Source organism: Ursus maritimus, unplaced genomic scaffold, assembly GCF_017311325.1.
Source record: "Ursus maritimus isolate PB19 unplaced genomic scaffold, ASM1731132v1 scaffold_20, whole genome shotgun sequence".
Taxonomy (NCBI): Eukaryota; Metazoa; Chordata; class Mammalia; order Carnivora; family Ursidae; genus Ursus; species Ursus maritimus.
The window spans coordinates 15,579,092-15,599,086 of NW_024424453.1; the positions used below are offsets into that span (position 1 = coordinate 15,579,092).

Consider the following 19,995-nt stretch of genomic DNA (forward strand, 5'->3'; position numbering starts at 1 on the left):
CGTTTTCTAGAACTCCAGGATTCTGCATAAGTACATCAGAAAAGAGATTTGAGCTTAGAATCACTATAAGGTCTTTAAGGGATTTGATGGCTGTTATAGCGGCCCCAAAGTTACCTCTGGAAGGAGGAGGCCACCATGTCTGGAAGTCAAACCCTGCCCTCTGGTGGCATCACTGCCATAGACACTGCTGGGAATCTGACAGGGCCAGAGTCAATCTGCAGTGTTAGGGTCTGAACTGACTTTGCAATATTTAAACGTAAATTCAACTTTATATTCACATGAGGGCATTTTTCCCCCCTGTGGAATAACACATTAAAGGTAGTCTGTCATCGAGGCTCTCATTATAATAAAACCAAGTACACAAAAGTGAGAGAGGATGAACATACCATTAGTTACAAACCCTACTCTGCAAGTTTGGCAACCCAAGAGTTTCAGTTACTTAGTTTGAGTCTCTCATAAAGGCACTGAATAATTGTTTTTGTAGATTTCTAGAAAAAGGATTTGTAAAGGAGCAATGCTAATAGAGTCCCATGACCAGAATATTAATTATTGGTTCATGTGGTACTGTTCCTACAAATTCCTTATGGACTAGTTCTAGCACCATTGTGTTTGAAATACCAGCTAAATCTGAGGAAATTATATTGCCCCCTTTTCCATTAAGAACTCTATTTTCTCGCTAGGAAAACACCACTGTACTTCTTATCACAGAGTGCAGCCTTTTCTGTATACTGATGCCAAATGGGTAACATTTTAGTGAGGCATTTGAAGTTGTGATATGCAACTCCATGGGAGACAAACAAGGTCATTTAGAAGGTCTTTTCATTGAGAACATCAGAGCTTTCAAAAGATGCAGGCAACCTTTCCTGGATAATTGGGGTAAAACAGAAATAAGAAAAAAAAAACCCATAAAGTACAAAAATAAGCAATCAGATGGAAACACTCAGAATTAAGGGTGAAAAGATATAGTGAATGTTGATGTCAAATTTTAATACTATATAAAACCAAAAGCGGTGAGTAAGAAAGCAACATAATTTAAGAAGTTGAAGAGTAGAAATCAGTTGATTGCAGGATTTAGCAGGGGTAAAAAAAAAAATTAGTACAAACACTAGTCTAGAACTGGGGTTGGGGGTTTTGGGGGCTTTTTCTTTGTCTCTCTAGAAATTGAAACCTTAGGCAAATCATTAAACCTTCATTGGACTTTGACCTGACAAATGGGAATGAGACTATAAAGCCTCTACCTTGCCATTGGAAGAATGTTACAAGATTATATGTTTAACGTAATTTCCTTAAAAGACGGTATATTATACCCGTTAAGTGTGAATAGACTAGATACAATAAAAACAAGTTTAACACATGACTGAAGTGGAAAGCTAATGTATATATTAAGAGGTATATATTCAGCACTTAGAATTTTAAAAGGAAACATTAACTTTAGTAGAGTCTGTTTGCTGTGAGGCATCATAGGAAATAACCCATAAGCTCTGCAGTCATAGAAGTCAGTTAAGATACAGGCTCCACCTTCGACTTAATCATGTAACTGGTTAAATTATTCACCTTCTTTGAGACTTAGTCTCCGCATCTTTAAAATGGGATAAAAACTTACTATATACTGTTAATGTAAGGGTTAAATAAGACATGGGGGGAAAGATTCCCATATATTAAACAATAAATGTTATCTGTTGTTATTATCATTATTTATATTCTCAATATATATTCATATGTTCCCACACAATACTAAGTAAATTGCCCCATAAAAATTTTACTTTACATCTATATATAGCTTGTCATGTTATTACACATAGCCAAGAACAGACTGGAACAATGTTAGGAGCCTTTCCGTGCAATACAATATAGTGATATAATTTATTATTAATCCCATGAAGCAATGTAAAGGATCCAGGAAGGATCCATTTTATAAAAGAAGTGGAAGTATGAACATATAAAGGGCAGATGGTTTTAAGATTACTTTAAGTTGGAGGGGGAAAATGTATCACACTATAGACCTTTGGTTGGTGAATCATACCTCAACTAATTAAATGGCAAAAATTTCCTCCAAAATGCAGAATTCAGAGAAAAGAATTTCTTTGCCAACAACTCCCCTAGTATTCATATAAGTCTCTTCCTTGAATTATCTGACTTAACATGTGGTAATTGTTGTTCTTTAATATGATTTCACGAGATTCACTTTCTAATAATTATACAACACTGTATTGTTTCTGGTAATAACATTTTTGGTATTACTTTATTACTATATGGAAAACAAAATAGGCTAAGTATTTTTGTACTCAGAATAGAGTAGGTAGATTTGTGAAGTTCATTAGAATTTTGTGAGAATAACATAATGTACTAATAATTTTGGATATCTTGATATGAAGAGGTTCTAATTCAAAGAAAGTATTTAGAAATCAGTATTTGAGTAGGCATAGTTGTATACATGTCAATGATCAGTGTAAAGCCATTCTCTAGATAAATTATGTGGTTTATGTTATGCCAACAAATTAAGATGTTCTCTTTACATAAAAAGTCAAATGACTTTTGAATGCTCTTTCAGTTTAGGTTTGGAGAGCAGTTTTATCTCAATGTGGATCAGGAAGTCACAGAAATTTCTGCTATAGAAGGAAATTTATAGGTCATATTTATTCCTTTTCTTCTTCAGAGAAATACAGATATGTATATATATATATATATATATATATATATCCTTTGTCCCTGTAAAAATACACAATTACTATATTCTAAATGGTGTTTTTTTTTTTTTTAAGATTTTATTTATTTATTCAACAGAGATAGAGACAGCCACTAAATGGTGTTTTTGTTGTCCGGTTATCCAAGCAAAGTCTATTTTCACCTATAATGTACTTGAACAATTATTATCTACAGTCTTTTGCTTTTATTGAAACAACTTAAGTCAGAGATTCATAACATTTTATTGCTGGAATAGTCTCTAGAAATTACATGCTCCAAGGTTCACATATTCAAATACTTACAGGGGCTGGGAATAACAGTTGATGGAAGCAGTCATGGTGGACCCTTCCTTCCTCTTTCTCAGAGGAGGTGGGGTGGTGGGGAGTCTCACTTCTCAGCTATAGTAATTGTTCCAGTTTTGATGTAGGGAGGCACAGGCTGATTTTTTTGTTAAGTTAAGCTGGAAATTTAAAATTTTATTTGAAATACCCTATTTTGAAATGTATTCAGTTAATGCAAATAATAATAATAGTAATAATAATAATAATAGCAACAATGTATGGAACAGAACTCTTCTGTAGATCAAGTTTGGTCCAAGGGCAGCCAATTTATAATCTAGGATCCAGGCCAACTGCCTAATTTTACAACTGAAAACAGACCCTAAGCCCCAGCAAGATGCTGCCGACCCCCATATTTCAGTGTTTTTATATTACGCTACATACTTGAAGTACACCTCTTTCAGAAATTCCCCTTCCATTTCCACATTCAGCAACAGTCTATGATGGAGGAGTTGGAGGTAGTGGGAAAACAGAGATGCGATGGGCCGAGGTTATTGTTCATCCATGCTCTCATCCAGCCGCATCTGGCTGTGCAGGAAGAGAGCCTAGCTCAGAGTATGAGAACTGTCCTAGAATGGCAGCCTAGATGTCACTCCCTCCTTCACTGTTGTCAATAGCAACTTATTTTTCTCTTTTCATTGTTCCATATTGTTAAAGATACTATTAGTCTTTTAGAGCTCTTGCTGCATTTCACCAAATCTCCGAATGGGTGAATACAGTATAGAATCTCTGACATTTGGGTATTCTTTCATATTGTTTTAACATTTATTCAACAAATATCACCTGTGCCAAAAGGAAGATCAATAATGAAACGGACTGATGCTATTCCATAGAGCCACACTGCCCTAATGGCCCTGGTTATATAACTGGTAATGAGGCTAAATTTTAAAATACTTTTAATAATTAGTGCTGAAAAATATTTATTTTTGAAATAAATATTTATTATTATATTATTTATTCATTGTCAAGTAAAGTGTTTCTAAAGTGAACTGTGGTGCTCCAGGAAAGAAATTATTTACTCATTTATGTTTTTGATAACAACATATTTTCTAAATTAATTCACTGCAGGCTTAAGAACAAACACGGAAGTACATGAGGAGAATATATCTGGTATTGATTAGGTGGATACATTGAGGGAATTATACGGGATTAATAATGAATATGGAGTATTTCTGATGAATGATAACACTTGGCTAGCAGATACATTTCTTTGGCCTCTAGCCCTAACGAAACTTCCTGGACAAGTTGATTTTTCTGTTTTGTTGGAAAAATAGTTTAGTTCTCGTGAGCATATTTTGCATTCTGCAAAAGGACAACATGTACGTTTTGGTTAATTGCCTGGTTAGCTGGAAGAACACAGTTCATGGTTTTACACATAGTACCTTAGATGGGAAGAGTGGGGAGCTGTGAAAGTTCTAACTTCTATTTCAATTTTATTTTGTGTGAAAAGATAAAATTTCATGCTTTTTCAAGCTCTAGAGTTTTCAAGGTAAGATAGAAAACAAAGAAAATGTTGGTCTGATAATGTAAATTTCCTTGTAACTCAGGAGGTGCCATGTTGAGGACCTATAGCAGCTACTTTACTGAGAAGTCTTTATGCTAGAATGAAGAAGTAGCAGTCTATGGAAGGTAGTGGAATCTGCTCATTGGGCAGAGACAGGTGGGAGTCAGGGGGGAAGGGATCAAAGTGAGATGGTAAAGGGCCACATGGCCCATGACGGCTCCATGGCTTCAGAAATGCTGTTGTCTTTAGCTGGTAACAACTTACTAAAGGCAACATTTGCCTGTTGTTGGAGTTGTAGTAATAAGCAGGTTATTAAGTATTAGGCTGCTGGAATCAAACTCAGGATCCAGGAAAGAATATTATGGGTACAGTAGAAGGAACATCTTAGTATCTGAAGACTCAATGTATGTTTTCATCTGAGATACTGTAGTTTTCATCTCCAGAAATTCAGTTTCAATCTTTTTTATATGTAACATGTCTCTGCCTAATGTTCACACTTTCCTCTAGCTTCTTGAACATATGAACACACAATAACCACTTAATATCCTTATGCATTAATTCTATCATCTGTATCATTACTGAGTCTGTTTCCATTGACTGATTTTTTTCTTTATAGATTGTACTTTTTTTTCTTAAAGATTTTATTTATTTATTTGACAGAGAAAGAGACAGCCAGTGAGAGAGGGAACACAAGCAGGGGGAGTGGGAGAGGGAGAAGCAGGCTTCCCGCTGAGCAGGGAGCCTGATGCGGGCTGAAGTGCCCTGAGCTGAAGGCAGATGCTTAACGACTGAGCCACCCAGGCGCCCCTATAGATTGTACTTTCGTATCTCTGCATGCCTGATAATTTTTGAATGGATGCTAAAAGCTGCGAATTTTGCCTTGTTGATTATTGGATGTTTTTGTATTCTTACGAATATTCTCCAGCTTTGTTCTGAGAAGCAGCTAAGTTACTTGCAAACGATTTGATCCCTTCAGATCTGGCTTTTAAGCTTTGTTAGGTGGGACCAGAGCAGCATTTAGTCTAGGGTTGATTTTTTTTTTTTTCTTATTATGGAGGCGAAAAAATCCTTCTGAGTATACCACCTGGTGCCCCATGAATTACAGGTTCTTTACTCTGGTGGGAACAGGAACTGTTTTTTGGTTTTGGATGTTCTCTGGGGTTGTCCCCTCTAATGCTTTTGGATGATTACTCATACACATGCACTGAAACACAAGGGGGATACTTTGCAGATTACTGGACCCTTCCTGTGTAAAACTCTCTGGTACTCTGCCCTGTGAACTCTAGCTCCTTGCCTCTCTGGACTCCTAGCTCCATCTCCTCAGCTCAGGGAGACCTGGGAGCTCCTTCTGGATTCTTCTTCTTTGTGCCATGTCTGGAAACAATCTCCAGGCAGTGAGCTGGGACAACTGTAGGTTCAATTCATTTGTTTCCCATCCTTTAGAGATTACTGCCCTTTGCTGCCTGATGTATACTGTCTTGAAAGCCATTGTTCCTCATATATTGTTTCACATATATAAAAATCATTGTTTCATATATGCATATATATTTTATTTATTTATATGTGATAATAATACAGTGATTAATCGATGGAATCACATAGGGAGAACATGTCATAGTCTATGAGATTAAGCAAAGGAGTATCCATACACTGAAAGTGAACTTTAAAAAAACAAAACACAACATAACACCTGAGTGGGATGAACTTTCTCCCTAGCAGAAATCACCTGAACCTTTTTCTCTTACCCAAACAGGGACACTTGCCGTATTTGTTGCCCTCACTCCAAATAATACCCTGCCCTTTACCTGTGGACCTACTGGTAAAGGGTCTATAGGCCAGAAGACAACTTGTCTCCTCCAAGAACCCATGGGGCAAAAAACAGGTTTATCTGAAACATTCTGCCAAAGCTATACCACCAACGATTATAGTACCATTAAGAGAGCCTGTGTAATTTGTGGTTAAAAAATTTGATTTTTTCCTTTTTTCACCTTAATTTAATCACTTTTACCAAACTCCTGTGAAGTAAAATGCACAATTATAAATTAAGAACATCTGCCCACAATTATAAATATTGGAACTCATTCGGCTTATAATCAGTACATTGACATTTGAAAAGTGATGTTTTTTAAAGAAAAGATATCTTTTTTTCTGACATATTAAAATTCCAACTTAGTAATGTGAGAAAATAATAAAATTGTATGGCTTTTTTATTGCATGTTTATTTAGGCCAAACCAGTATGAGGCAGCTAGATTAATTACTTTTTTACTGTTAAGTACTGTACATAGTTAATTATTTCATCTAAGTTGTGTCTGAGCCAAACCTGTGAATTACTGTTCATGCAGGGCAATGATGATAATTTATGTACTCCCTCCATGCTACAGCTTGTTAATATATTATTTTTGATTTGAAACTAGATGTTAAAAGTTTGCAAGAGGCTTTTAAAGACTACTCCGTGACATAAGTTCTAAAATTATGGATTTCAAAATTAAGGTTGACAACATGCTATAATAGGAAATTATTTAGATGATGGACTTATAATACATTTTGTCTGAAAAATATATTTTCCCATTTTTACTCTGATCTGTTGCTTCTTACTTGTGCTTTTCACTCTGCCTGATTTTATGATGTGGATGTTACTTTGGGACCTTAGGTAGTTTTTCAACATGCACAAAACCTGATCTCACCCACTGTCCCAGTATGGCTGGTCAGATATTTAACTGTGGCTACAAGTGCCCAATGGTCGCAAGTGCTTAGAGAGGTGCTCACAACCACCGTGAACTCACCAAGCTAAACAGATGACACCGGGTCCATTTTTAAAATGTAAGAGCATCTTTACAAAACTTGAGTAACAGGTTCCCAGTGATACTTGTATGTAGTCAAGTGAAAGAGGACTTAAGAAGTTTTATAAATTCAAAAATTAAATTTTAAGAGATGCCATTAAAAAAAGATGAAGAAATCACTAAAAATAAAAAGTGTAATTTAAAAAAATAGAGATGTTATAAAGTTTCCTTGCTACTCCCAGCCTGTCCTGGATGAGCCACATAAGCACCACCTGGGAGCTTACTGGTAAAGCAATCTCAGGCCCCATTCACACCTACTGAGCCAGAATCTGCATTTCAACAAGATTCTTCAGGTTATTTTGTGCATACATTCAAGTTTAGAAGCCTAGTCCAGAGGGACACTTTGGTAATCATTTAAGCTTGTGCATGGATCCAACAGTTTGCCCTTCCTGTAGACTGGAGAGGGGCCCAGTCACTAAGCCTACTCTGGTGGCGGTGGCATGGGGCTGCCATTGGAGATGGGGGAACAGGACAGGTAAGCATTGGCTGTGTGAGGGTTCTTGCATTTTCCTGGGGAGCCCTTTCATGGGGAATTTAGAAGAAGAGCCCCAGTGAGGCAAAACCGTGTACTAAGGAAAAGAAATCTATTTCATGGAACACAAATATCTGTCAGGTCCGTTCATATAATAGATGAACTGGATGTTCATCTTTTGGATGAAAATCAATACAGATCCAGACTTCTTCCCTGAACTTTGGTGGGAAGGTCCTTGCTTATTTTAGGAGAACCAAGGAGCTCCGTAAGGGATGGCAAGTGCTTCACATTCCCTTGAAGCACATGCTTACCTTTTTTTGTGTGTGAAATATGTGAATTTTGCGAGTAATTTTAAGTAGTAAAATTTTTTCCCCTCCTCCTCAAAATGCCTGCAGTTGCCTCACAATTTCCTTTCCTTGCAGAGGTTTTCAAACTGTTCAACCACTAGAGGTCTGTATTACCTATTTAAAAAAATTATGCCCAAGTAGCTGAGACTTTCAGTTCTCAATTTCAATATCTATTTTTTAAGATTTAAAATCTTTTTAAGACATAACACTTGGGAATAAAAAATCACCACACTTTAGGAAATGAAGGAGAAAAACCTGTTTCCCCTGCTATTTCCACTAGACAGCTGAACACAGCTTCATACTCAAACTCAAAACTCAATGGCCAGTCACGAATCAGAGGAGCAAAATTTATTTTCTGCGAAATAGTCGTTTTTCCTGATTTATTTTAAGATGTCTGTGTTTTTTAACTTTAGATTTTAAAGCATTTCTTTTTCTTTTTCAACAAAAGTTATTCTCAGTTTTAAGACCCTGATTTTACAACTTTTATGAGGGTTTTAAAATAAGATTTTCTTTTATTGATCATCCAAGATTAGCTTAAAAATTAATGTTCTTTCAGGTTAACTTTGTAAGGCTCTGCTGTAATTTTATAAACTAACAAATAAGCCTAGGTTTGCATAGTTGAAGCTGTAATTGAGGTGATGATTGTTAGTAGTGCCTACTGTGGATTGGGTCCTTCAAGTTTTCACTGTGTTCCATGTTTGCTCAGGGATTTTTTATTAGAGTAGTGCATTTGGGCCTGCCCTCTGCCAGTAGCATTGCAGGCTCTGAGCCTTCCAGAAGTTTAAAAATGAGGTGTCCTTGTTACAGGATATCTGATTAATAATGGTAAAACCTTTCCATAGCCTTAAAGAGCAAGGCTCCCTGAAACACAGCACACTCATATATTCACATATTTAAATGGAATGGTTGAAAATATTACAGACATAAAAGCTGTAATTTACTGTGTATTGCACCAGGGGTTTGGGATTCTGATGCTAGATTTTCATAGATTCTAATTATGCCTGCATTTGGAGTAAGTGGCTACATTCGTTGCCAGGCAAGGTGTAATGCTAAGAGGCTCCCTTCTTTTAAAAAGCATTATTGCATAATGTTCCTGGCCTGTAGTGCTTCCAGAAGCATAAGCAGGTCTAGTGTGGCTTCTCTCTCAGCCTGTCACTTTATTAAAACATAACAATTTGCAAGTGTTATTTAGCAGATCAGCTGGGTTCATTTCAAAGGCTAATATTTAACGGAGAGGGAAATAACCCATCCCTATCCTTTTAAAAAGTATTTTCTATGTATTCTCAGGCAAATTGCCTAGTGTCTTCCATAGATCTCAAAGCTAGGATTCAAGGATAATTTTAGTAATGTCTTACCCTGCTTGCCTACATAATCCAAATGATCAATTCTACAGCAGAGGAAACTAATTCACAGTGCACTAATTTGTACTACAGACTGCATTATTTAACGTTGTTACGTGTTTTCTTCATTTCCTGTTGCATTTTTGTGTCTGGCTGGTGGCATATGAATTAACAATTTTCTCACTGAACTGTGACAGAAAAATATATACTTTACCCTATCTTCAACATTCCTTTCAGAGCTCTGGACTCTCCTACTATTCAAAATAGCTTAAACTTGCACCCTGTATCAGTATAAGCAAGTATTAACAAGGTGTTCATGTATATATGTATATGTAAAAAAAAGTGCTGATGGTGTAGCAGTTAATTAAAAGCAACAGCAGGAAGATATCAGGCTCTGGAGAATGTGATGGGTTACATCTGGAAAAGAAATGGTCAGAACCAGGGTGTTGGAGTCAGTCCCAAATTCCAGTTCTGGTCCTGACATCGGTTAGCAAAGTGGACCCCTTAGGCTTGGTGTCTGTGAAAAAATGAAGCCAGTACGAGAACCTTGCCTATAGGGTTTGTTTGTTTGCTTGCCTTTTGGTGGATTAAGTAAGAAAATGCAGATGAGGTGACTGACTCCGTGCTTGATCCAGTAAGTGTCCAGTTAATGGATGTTATTTTCTCTGCTGCTTTGTGTCTACATTTATAAAATAGCAATATAATAAAATCGCAACAATCATAGCTACCTCTTAAGTGTTGTTGTGGGAAGTTAAGATTGTGTATGAAATAGTACTTGGCATTGTTGCTTCCCAAACTGTCTCCCAAAGTTTTCACCCATAAAACTAAACTCCAAGTTGGGAGAATTTCAAGGATGATTCACTCCTAGATTTGTGATTTTATATTTTTAGCTTTTTGAGTGAGAAGATTTGCCATTTAGATGCTTTACATCTCACTTATTTTTTTCCTGATCTGGATGATGACTAATGTGAGTCTACCAGATTATGAAGATAAAATATTGCATTGAAATAATAGGTAAGTAGAGAGAGAAATTATTTTCAGGGAAGTTAAAAAAGTGAAATTAAGCATCTGTTCAACCTCAGGGAATGGAAAGAAAAAATGTGATCGTGCTTAAAATACTATTTTCAAACCTTTCATTACTCCAGCCCTAGCAATTGAGGAAAGTTTGTTTTCCCTAAAATGCTGTATAGTAAGTATCTCCTTTCAGGAGAGAAATCTGTGGGAGAGGGATTGGAAGAAAGCTGTGACTAGCTTTTTATTAGGGACCGAATACTGATTAAATTACAGGCATTATTTTAACTCAACTTGTCTTTCCAATACTATTGGGATTTAGAATTAGAATTGCTGTATTTTGCAATGAGCACTGAAGAGAACAAAGACCAGCTACTGACATACAACTAAAAAGGTTTTTCTCAGAGAAGGACTAGACTTGGCAGTTTGGCCTTTATGCAGCAATTTCCAAGGACACGCTGGAGTTACAAAAGAGGTACATGCTTTTTGAAATCAGAGGCACTCACCTGGACAGAAGTCCACATCAGTTCAAACCAACTTTCATGTTTTTGTGTGAGAAAAGGAAAACCTCTCATTTAAAGTTATGTGTTGTATACTTTTAAAATGTTCTAGTTCCTTGCCTGGCTGATTTTATGGGATGTCATTGATATGCGGGATACTGGGAAATAAATTCCTGTATAGTTATCAATAAGTAACCATTTGTACTATTAACTAGGGCCTGGAAGTATACCAGAAGAAGTTCTTTTGGGGTCATATTTCAGTTTAGAGAGCCAGTCACACATTGGCAGTTAAGGACTGGAACCCCTATGTCTTTCTGTCAACTCAGCACAACCCCATTTCCAGGAATCTCCTTATATCACCACCACTTTGGAACGCAAATCATCATTTCCACTTCTGAGTACAAACCCTAAAACTCTCCACATGTGCAGAAGAAATGTACAAAAACATTTACTGTAGCATTGTTAACTAGCCATTGAGTTTTGCTTTTCTAGAATAAAGGAAGTTGCATTTTTTTTCCTCATTCTGTTTGTGATCCCTTCTCATTTATTACTCTTGGGGAAGTCTCTAATGGAGGCCCATAGGGCAGCTGGCCCATTTGGGGGAAGCATGACATCACAGATGCTTGTCTTTTCCTTGGCCCCATCTGCTAGAAATAGTAACTAAGTTCTTTGCCTATGCTGGTAGGAGAGGAGCTGTAGAAAATCGAATTAGCAGGAGAGAAACTATTAGTCTTCATTTTCTTGTTTCCAACCTGCAAATACAGATTGTTAAATACACTTGTTCCCTAATCCTCATTAGGAAATCTTGAAGAATAGCAGGACAGGAAAAAAGCATGGGGATTATGAGAAAACAACACCACTAAAATATAATGTAAAATCAGGATTGTTCCTTCTCATTCAGACTATCTTACATTTGTAGAGTTGGTTGAATTTGAAATTTTTCATTAAGTAATTTTATTCCTTGTTATATGTGGATGAATGCCATATTTATAATCCCACATGTATCTTCTTATTTAGAATTTTCTTTTTGTTGGACTTGGATATAAAATAATTGAAATGGGATAACTAATAAATGAAATCATTTTGTATTTGGTGGTATCCCTGGGATTTGTTAAGTTCACTGGTGTTAAGTTCACTGGTATATTTGTCTAAGAAGGCAAAGCTTTCACTAAAAATAATGGCAATATTGTGTACCCCCAACTCTTATTACTTGAGGAGTTTTACTTTCAGGCCCAGAGACAAGGGATTACAGGTCAGTGATAGGCAAAGTGTTTTTGGAGTATACCAAAGGCCCCAAACACATCAGTTGGGTGTCCAGGAGGAACTGACATCAAATGCACGTTTTTGATAATTTAGAGTTCAAGTTATAGCCACAGAACCAACTGTTGGGGATTGAATCACAGACCTGACTTCTTTTTAAAATCTTCCATTTTGGAAACATTTCACTACATTTCAAAGCATTTTAAGTCTTTAAATCATTTAGGTTTAAAATTCCATTTGTTTCTTCTAGCATCCATTCTTAATGTCTCTAGTTTCTACCTATTAATCCTGCTACCCTTCAATAACTTGATCTCTCTTTTGTTATACCTTCTTCTTTTGTGGTTTCTAAGGATATTGGCCTATTTGCTGTGTCTTGAATTTGCTGGCATAGTATGGCCTAGGGCCCTTGCTTTTGCTTTATGCTTTGCTTTTGCCGAGAGGAATCCTTCCCCAGATGTCCACAGTCCCTTCTTTCTTACTAAGGAGACTTTCTCTAAATACCCTTTTAAACTGTACATTCCCCTCTCATTTCCATTCTCCATGTCATGCAACATATTGCATATTTTACTTGATTGTTTTTCTGTCTACATGTACTAGAATAAAAGTTCTCTGAGGCCAGGGGTTTTTGTCTGCTGCTCACACTTTGTCCTCAGGACTGAGAATAGTGCCTGGCATGTAGGTATCTGACAGAAATACTCAGTGAATTACAGCAGAATCTGTTGCAAACTACAACCCTAAATAGGAATAGCTTGTATTTAATATTCTCATTCAGAAGGATTCTTACTGTCATGGCATTTTATTTGATATTTTTATTTTAGAGTCTGAGGAAGAAACTTTAGGATTAACCAATACTCATTAAATAACCAACTTCTAGATCACACTAGTTTTAAACTGAAATGTCATCAGGATTTGAGCAGTTAAATAAATGTGTGAAGCACCCTGTGTAAGGCGTTAGGTAATGATGGGGTCTGTGATAAACAGGAGAGTTTATATACTGCCCTACTTATGGGCATTTGGATTTGAAAAATAAATTCAAAAGAGCACTGTCTGAAGAAAATGTATCTACCTGTGGTTTCAAAGGCCCACTTCAGCTGTCAGTATGTGGCTGACAGGACCATGAAGACATTTTTCTAAGTCACATTGTTTTTTCTACTTTTTTTTAACTAGATACTCAGGTCTGGGTATGTGCCTGACTCCACATCAGGACAGGAATACTCAACTGATCAAATCTAATTACATTTGCTTCCCAACTAAATTGTATATCACCTTCCCCTCTTGTGAGAGATATGGCCCCTCTTGGGTCCTCAGCATCTGATTATTGCAAACCTAATTGATTTGCGACATTTCATTAATAAAGTTAACTAAAACTAATTATACATATTGAATAAAGGTTTCCTGTGAAATGAATTATTCTATTTAGCTTAAGGGTTCTTAATTGTTAGAATGAATTGCTGAGGAGGATTGCAGAATTAGTTTCTCTTGGGATATATATATATATATATATATATATATATATATACACACACACACACACACACACACACACACATATACATATACACACACTTAACCAATATGAGTTGGTGGATAGTGACACCATAGAAACTAAAAACAGAAAAAATTTGATTAAATATGAAAATTAAAGATGCCAACATCTTCCTAAGAAGATAAAAATCATAAAATAGATTACTTATATCTCTTCATTTTAAGATGTTAAATTAAGTCTGTTTAATTTGTCATATATCTTAAGGAAGCTAAAATAAGAATTTTAATTAATTGACATTTATTGTTTAATTCATAGTATGAATTTTCTTTCACTTAATTGGTGCATATTCTATTCCTCACTCTTTAATTCAGGTGGTAAGTTCTGTCTAACTCATCCATCTAATTAAGTCTAAATTCTAGCAGAAATTCAAGAGGAGCTTACTACTACTACTTCAGTTGTCCCACCAAGCTTATGTTTTGTGGGCAATAGTTCTCACAAATAGGGCCATTTCCAAAGCTCCCTATTTGTTCAACTGTGTACAGATAAATATGTTCTATGTAAAATGAAGATAAGCATTCATTAAGGGTTTGAAGTTGAATAAAATATGGCTGACCTATTAGTATCTTATATATCACATGAGAAGCTGTTGTCATCAGTGACTCGAATTTGCATTGCTTTCACATTGCCAAAGCAGTTTGGACTTCCTGCTTTACACTGTTAAGACAATTATTTTATCCTCCTGCTGTGTACGCTGACCATACTAGAGGGACCAGAAGCAGTGAAATGCCCATTTTGTTCTTCCTCTTTGACTTGGGAGTATCACTGAGGAGCCAAGGTTCAGGGTCTAGCCTTTATCCACTGCCTAGTTTTATCTACAGTAGCTCTGTTTGCTTTCTATGGTGACCCATGCTGTGTGTAGAAGTATTTTGGCCTTGCCTGGATGAGAGGAGGAGGAAGGCTGTTTCTGACTGGATTTTGGACTTGCAGTATGACATTGTGCCTGTTGTCCTAGGGCCCCCTAGCATTTGTTTAAGTTCTGGAAAGGTGCATAAGACCTAGTTCCAGATAACTACCTTTCACCAGATCTGTGTTGTGTTATTATATTTCTAAGATATCTTACACCTTTCTGGAATTTAAAAAATGCTTCCTATATGTCTAAATCTTTTTAAAAGTCTTAAAAGGAATGACTAGTTGAAGGGAAAGGATGACAATATTTTTGGTACTAGTCAAAAAGTTCTCTCTGCCAGCAAAACAGAGCCTCCACATTTTGATGCCAGTTCTCTGAACTCTTTTAATTATTTAAAATATTAACAGTAACCTAAATTTGAGTCTCCTATATGGTCAGTTATGTGCTAAGCATATCTAGCTCTATTTTTCAAGCCTCAGAACAGTGTTTCTATAGATATACTGTGGGTAATAGGTTCTTTAGAGTAAACCTGTTACTCTATAAAGAAAGCCATATTTCTGTTTATTGTAAGAACCACCCTCAAATGACTACCCTTTACTTTGCCTTTTTTTCATTGGTAAGACTCAAGGATTCATACTTGATAATTCCAAACTGGGTGCAAACTTCTATTATATATGCTTTTATTGAAAAATAACACTATTAAATGCATAAAGGGAATATAGGCTGGATATTTATATGCTTTCTTTATAGTTAGCTATATAGCTATTTCAAATCCTTGATGCTTCGATGACTCAAAGACAAATTTGTTTTTAATTTTTTGCCTTGTGTAACACACAACCATTAGTCCAGGAACCAAATGTAATTGAACTACAAGGTATAAGTGACTAGAAAATAATTGAGACTGACATTTTAATAACGGGATCATATTAGTGGAAAAATGGTGACTAAGAACTTTAAGAATATACTATAACAGGTGGTGATTACATTAATTAAAAATTGAAAACAGACTATTGCTCTCTGTGATACATATAATTTGGAAACAAAAATAGAGACTTCTAATATCTTGTGCATTTCTATAAAAAGAGAAAAAAAGAAATAAGTCATCTAATACTTATTTTGCTTGGCTCTCCAATTTCTGAGAAAACGTTATGTCATCTGTAGTTATGTGAGTACAGTTGAGACATATCTATCATTGCAGGAAAAAAAGTCTCACAGAATAAAAAGAAGAAAAAAATAGATGGGTCTTTAGAAATGATCCTGTATCTTTTCCAGTTTGTTTCTTGGAGATGTCAATGATGCAGGTAAAAAAACCAGCAGCTATATATTAGTTCAATATAATTGTATGTACCTGTTCTCATGATTTTTAAGAAAACAAGAACCTCTAACCTTAGAAGAGTACATAATATACTAATTTCATGTATTTTAATATGCAAATAAATAGGAAAAAGGGAAAAGTACTGTGAGGACTATGTACTAGATAACCTACAGCTGAGAGAATCAGAACTTAAAAAATACTTTAAAATTTCCAAATAAGTTTAAAAGAGCATTAAAATTTCTTATCAAGTAACAATGGAAGTCCACTGCAATTATTAGTAAGTTGTTTATAGCAATAGTATCATAGAACTTTCTATGAAATGTTGTAAATCTGTGCTGGCTAACAGTGTAGCCACTAATTACACGTGTCTATTGGAATACTTGAAATATGGCTAGCACAACTGAGGAACTGAATTTTTAATTTCATTTAATGATAATTAATGTATATTTACATTTGAATAGCCATACATGGCACATGACTACCATACTGGACAGTGCAGGTCTACAGATTTTAAGCCACTGAATATGGTCTTTATTTATTCTTTTAAATGTCCTGGTTTTCCTCATTTGTCCTAAGTAGATTTCAACTTAAATTCTTTGGGTCCTATAAAACAAGCTCTGAAATGCTGTTTACACATTACTGGTTTAAATCGATAAGAGGTCAGAGTTCTTTAGCTTTAAGTTTGTAAAACCGACGCTGCACTGTTCAGAACTCTGAACACACCTTTTGTATTTCAATAGAGTGCCCATGGATTGGGATGGGGCCTTGGAAATTATTTTACAAGAAACCAAAAGCAAAGTTGCTAGTTAGTAGCAGAATTGGTATAGCATCAGTTCTTTAACAAACAAAAAATAACTTCTTTGAATTAAGCACGTTTTGTCTGTTCATCTGTAACTTAATGATTTGAAAAAGTTTAAGATTTCATAGAGTGGTTTTTTTCCCACTGTTTTGTTATTTGTAAGCAAAACATCATATTATTTTGAAAGTTTTGCTACAAATGTGTGACTGTTAGAAACTGAGAGCTTCCAGAATAGGAGAAGGGAGGCTCTTCATAGAATCATTTCCATCAGGAACTCCCCTGGATCACTGTCTTGCTTCTTTGTTACAAGGCTGATGGAGTATTATGGACAAAGTGTTCTTTCTGTTCAGGATTGTTTGGATATAAAATAAAGCTTCCTATTTAGGATATATATTTCAATGTACTTTTTCTAGAGCTGGATTTTTGCTGAAAACATGTACAGCCCAGCTTTGTAAGCTTAACTACACCTCAAAAAAGCAAACAACCCCCCCCCCAAACCTAAAGATTTCCAGTGACAGAACTCTGTAGAATGTTACTATTTTTGCCTCCAAGATTAAAGCTGTCCTAAATAGTTTCCTAATACCACCGTGGAGTGCCTTCCAGCAACTGTTTCCCATTTGCCAATGAAGCAAAGAAGAATGAAATCACCTCTAACATTTGTCTACCCACCCACCACCTATCCTATTTATCTTCTGCTTTGATAAAATGTAATCACAATATATTGTGAAGGGGACAAGCTACTCTCTTTATTCTCCCTGGAGGGACTAGGGAGTCTCTCCCCTGTTAATTTAGGAGGTTGAGGGCTTGTTCCTTGAGCTGAGTTTTTGTGAGGAGAAAAAAATCTTTTGATTTGGAAAATCCAGGAGTCTTTTTATGAAAATTATTAGGCAGGGCCACGTGACAGGAAATAGATGGACAGAGCAGTCTCTGATTACCCACGCTGCCCTCTCAGGTTCTGAGTGTAATGCCAAGCTGCATGACTCCATGGGATTCATGCCTATTAGAGGGCTAGACTATGGGTATTAAAGGGTACCTTGTCTCCAATTTCACATTGCCCTCTGCCTATATCCTACTGGAGTAAGGGAAGCTTTTGTAAGAATGACACTCAGAGACATCTGGATTTTCTGAAGGTGAGCAAGTCAAGCTTTACGGTTTATGGTTCTTGGACATACGGTCTTTGGACATGTGCTTCTGGAAGTGAGTGCTTCATAGAGCCCAAATCCCCCATTGGGTGGCTGAGGAGAGAAAACAATCATTTTCTTCCTGGTTCTCTGAAAGTCCTACATAGTATGAAGAACAATCCACCAATGGCCACAAGGAGATCCTTGCCAAGGGGTTGCATATCTCTTACATGGTTTACATTAATACATGAATATCATGGTAATTCCACCTTGTTTACATTTAAAATTATGTAAATATTTATGTTCTTAAGCTGCATATAAGGGATGAGATAAGACTGGAATTTCATTCTTTTCTGCTTCCTCTGTTTCTGTCACTAGACAATGGTGTATGTGACTTCTTGTGCTACCTCCACTGTTGACATATTAGAGAAAAACCACTGACAGATACAGTGCTATAGGTGTAAGACATTTTACCTGGATGCAGAACTTCTGGGATGGCTTCCGCGTCTTACTGAGATGAAAACTCGGCCATTTTAGACCAATTTATCATGTATTTAATCTGAAAAGAAAAAAAGACTAATGGGATTCACTGAATATGGTCAGATTTTCATTTTTTAATCAACAGTGTAAGTATTAACACTACATCTTAAATGTGTTTTTGAAGGGAATGAAACCGTCTGGTGCATATCAAAGGTATGTTTGTCCTTATGTAGAGTTAGGATGTACCAAGTGGCAGCCTGTCATGTGATTTCATCCTCTTCCTGGTTATATAGTCAACATCTTCCCCCATACCCTTGTAGATACACACTAGAGGAGAAAAACAATGTTTTTGGGTATAATAGTGCAATCTTATTCTAAAACACTTCTGTAGATGTAACTACTAATATAAGAAATATAATAGATTAGATACTTACTTGTGAATCTACAATTAAATGTTGATAAGTGATTATTTTTAATATAAACCTATATAAGTGTTATTGTACCAGAATTGAAAAAAAAATATTTTTAAGAGATCTTTTTTTCTGTATGTCTGTTTTTATTTTTCATTGTAGTGATACATGGTTGTGGTATAAATGTCAAGTTATAAAACAGAATGAAAATAAAAGTTCATGTCTCCTAGCTTTCCGTAATGGTCTCTAGGAATCACTACTACCAGCAGTTTCATATGTATCCTTTTAGGATTTTTAAAAAAGCATACACATGTATACAAATGTGTATATCCACATTTTTCATTTTACACATCATACTATTCTACTCTTTGCTATTTTGTTAATATGGCTAGAACTATCTATACTGTATACATACATCTGCCTCATTTATTTTGATGACTATACAGTATTTCATTCATTGCACTGATACATGATGATTTATTCAACCGGCCCCCTGTTAATGGGCCTTATGGTTTTCTCTTTCTCAGCGTCCCTTTTTGGCTGCATAAGAACAATGATCCTATTTATACATATGTATTTTTTAAGCTATATATCAGTAGAAAAGTTTAAAAATGATTGTTGAAGCAAACGGTATAGTCTATGTTTTTGAGAGATACTTAAAAAATGTCCTCTATAAAGATTATACCAATATACGATGCTAAAAATCTGACTTTTATCAAATCTCAAATTTTTTCTCAGTCTGATAAATGAAAAGTATATATTTGTCTTGATTTGCATTTCTTTAGTTATGAAGGAGGTTGAGCTTTGTTTTGTTTTGTTTTCTTATTTTTTGTAGTTATTCTTCTTCTACTTTGCCCAGCAATGGCCTTTGCTCATTTTTCATTTGTGTCGTTCGCTGTTTCTCATTTTAAAGAGCTTATGCTATGTTAAGGAAACTAGCATTTTACATGTAATGTGTGGCAAATAGCTTTCCCAAGTTCCTGTTTATCTTTTTACTTTGTTTATGGTCCTTTTTACTACATGATCATTTTAATTTTTTTATGTAGCCAAATTAGCCAGTATTTTTCTTTATGGATTTGGGGGACATTTTTAAGTAAGAAACTTTTTAAAGCTGGAGAGTTATTCAAGAAGACAATAGGTGTAGTATAGTTACTTTTTAAACCACAATGTATACCAACT

The 19,995-nt window shown here is 35.6% G+C and overlaps 1 protein-coding gene across 2 annotated transcripts in view; it reads right to left on the reverse strand.

Moving 5' to 3' along the window:
- AGTR1 (angiotensin II receptor type 1) overlaps positions 1-19,995 on the reverse strand; it is a 45,031-nt gene that overhangs the window by 17,129 nt on the left and 7,907 nt on the right. The window contains exons 2-3 of one of the 2 annotated variants that reach the window (XM_008707451.2): positions 18,401-18,485; positions 2,988-3,145 (exon numbers count right to left, since the gene is read on the reverse strand). The gene's annotated coding sequence lies outside the window, so the exon portion shown is untranslated. The remainder of the gene's footprint in view (positions 1-2,987; positions 3,146-18,400; positions 18,486-19,995) is intronic. The other variant, XM_008707445.2, reaches the window with a different exon arrangement.